The sequence below is a fragment of the Mustela nivalis genome, assembly GCF_964662115.1.
Source record: "Mustela nivalis genome assembly, chromosome: 7".
In the NCBI taxonomy this organism is placed as follows: domain Eukaryota; kingdom Metazoa; phylum Chordata; class Mammalia; order Carnivora; family Mustelidae; genus Mustela; species Mustela nivalis.
The window spans coordinates 95,353,294-95,355,970 of record NC_139026.1 but is presented as its reverse complement, the minus strand read 5'-3'; positions in this window follow the sequence as shown (position 1 = coordinate 95,355,970).

Here is a 2,677-nt window from a genome sequence, read left to right as displayed (position 1 = left end):
TTGATCTAATGTGCCCATCTGTCTAAGTACCCCAGCCTTCCACCTATGTTCTTGGAAGAACTTTTAACTCTTTGGATTAAAAGAAACCATCACCCATCCCTTTTCTCCTGCCTTCCCTACAGAAGACACAAAAACATTCTCACCTCTGTAGGTGTACCCTACCCTTTGTCTAGGGTCAATCTTCAGTGTGACAAGTGTATCTAGCAGGAAGAAGCATGAGCCACAAAAAGGAGCAAGAGCCAGTCTGCCAGCTTGGGGCAGAGTAAAGGATAATGTCTGGGCAAGAAAGAGATGGATAAATATCGCAAATGTCATGTCCTTCCCAGTTCTTGGAAACTGTCAGCTTTCTGGCTCTGTGTTTCTGGCTAAGGTAGGGTGAAGGAGAGATTTAGGAAATAACCATTCAGATCAGGGAGAGCCCTAGGTAAAGGATTCGTTTGTACTGCCTTGTTCCTTCAACTTGCTGGGGGTTGTTTTGTTTTGTTTTGTTTTTCCCTCCCACAGCCTCTAAAGGTAGGGATGAAGCTACCTCCAGGGTAATTGAGGTTTCCAAGGGTTAAGACACTTCCCAGCTAGGATCGGTCTTGGTATATCTTTATGCCAAGCCTTTCCCCACTTCCCAACCCGAGCATTGCTTCTTTTCAGCAGGGCTGTTCCTGCTCCTCTTCTATGCCTCGCTGTCCCCATTGGCTGTCCTTCCAAGAAATGCCCTGAAAGGGGCCCTGACCTGCCAGCCTTCTTTGAAACTTCCAGTCCCAATTTCTTCTACCAGTTTCTCTTATTAAGTATAGACCATTTACTATGATTGGGTACAGAAGTATTGCTGTCCTTTTCCATTTATTTACTCCATAGTTTTAAATTTTGTTTTTTTGTTTTTTGGGGTCTTTAAAAATTTTTTTATAAGCATATAATGTATTATTAGCCCCAGGGGTACAGGTCTGTGAATCACCAGGTTACACACTTCACAGCATTCACCATAGCACATACCCTCCCCAATGTCCATAACCCCACCACCCTTTCCCTACCCCCCTCCCCCTGGCCCCCTCAGTTTGTTTTGTGACATTAAGAGTTTCTTATGCTTTGTCTCCCTCCCAATCCCATCTTGTTTCATTTATTCTTTTCCTACTTCCCAAACCTCCTTAAATATTGTTTTTTTTTTTTTTTAAAGATTTTATTTATTTATTTGACAGCGAGAGATCACAAGTAGGCAGAGAGGCAGGCAGAGAGAGAGGAAGGGAAGGAAGCAGGCTCCCTGCCGAGCTGAGAGCCCGATGCAGGACTCGATCCCAGGACCCTGAGATCATGACCCGAGCCGAAGGCAGCGGCTTAACCCACTGAGCCACCTAGGCGCCCCTTAAATATTGTTTTTAACGATTTTATTTATTAGAGAGAGAGAGCACATAAGCAAGGAAGTGGCAGGGGGAGAAGCAGACTCCCCACTGAGCAAGGAGCCTGACTCTGGGCTCCATCCCAGGACCACAGGATCCTGACCTGAGCCAAAACCAAGATTCAGACGCCCAACCAACTGAGCCACCCAGACACCACCATTGTGGCAATTTCTTAAAATAAGACAACAGTGAAGTTTAGTGCACTGATTGACTCTTTCCTTTCGTGAATGATTTCTCTATAGCATGTGATGCTGCTTAGTAGCATTTTACCCACAGTAGAACTTCCACCACTGGAGTCCATCCTCTCAAACCCTGCCGCTGCTTTATCAACTAAGTTTGTGTAACCTTCTAAATTCTCTTCTGTCATTTCAACATTCTTCACAGCATCTTCACCAGAAGGAGATTCCATTTCTTTTTTTTTTAAAGATTTTATTTATTTATTTGACAGACAGATCACAAGTAGGCAGAGAGGGAAGCAGAGAGAGAGGAGGAAGCAGGCTCCCTGCTGAGCAGAGAGCCTGATGCGGGGCTCGATCCCAAGACCCTGGGACCATGACCTAAGCCGAAGGCAGAGGCCCCAACCCACTGAGCCACCCAGGCGCCCCAGGAGATTCCATTTCAAGAAATCACTTTCTGGGGGCACCTGGGTGGCTCAGTGGGTTAACGCCTCTGCCTTCGGCTCGGGTCATGATCCCAGGGTCCTGGGATCGAGCCCCGCATCGGGCTCTCTGCTAAGAGGGAAGCCTGCTTCCTCCTCTCTCTCTCTCTGCCTACTTGTGATTTCTGTCTGTCAAATAAATAAATAAAATCTTAAAAAAAAAAAAAAAGAAAAGAAATCACTTTCTTTGCTCATCTGTAAGAAGCACCTGCTCATCTGAGAAAGTTTTATCATGGCGTTGCAGCCACTGAATCCCATCTTCAGGCTCCACTTCTAATTCTAGTTCTCTTGCTATTTCTATCACATCTGCAGAAACTTCCTCCACTAAAGTCTTGAACCCCTCAAAGTCATCCTTGAGAGTTGGAATCAGCTTCTCCCAAACTCCTGTTCATGTTGATATTTTGGCTTCTTCCCATGAATCGTGACTTTTTTTTTTTTTAAGATTTATACTTATTTGAGGGAGAGAGAGTACAAGCTGGGGGAATAGCAGAGGGAGAGGGAAAAAAGCAGATTCCATGTGGAGCCCAGAGCCTGACGCAGGGCTCCACGTGGACCTGGAGTGTCATGACCCTGAGATCATGACCTGTCTCAAAGAGTCGGATGCTCAACCAACAGAGCTACTCAGGTGCCC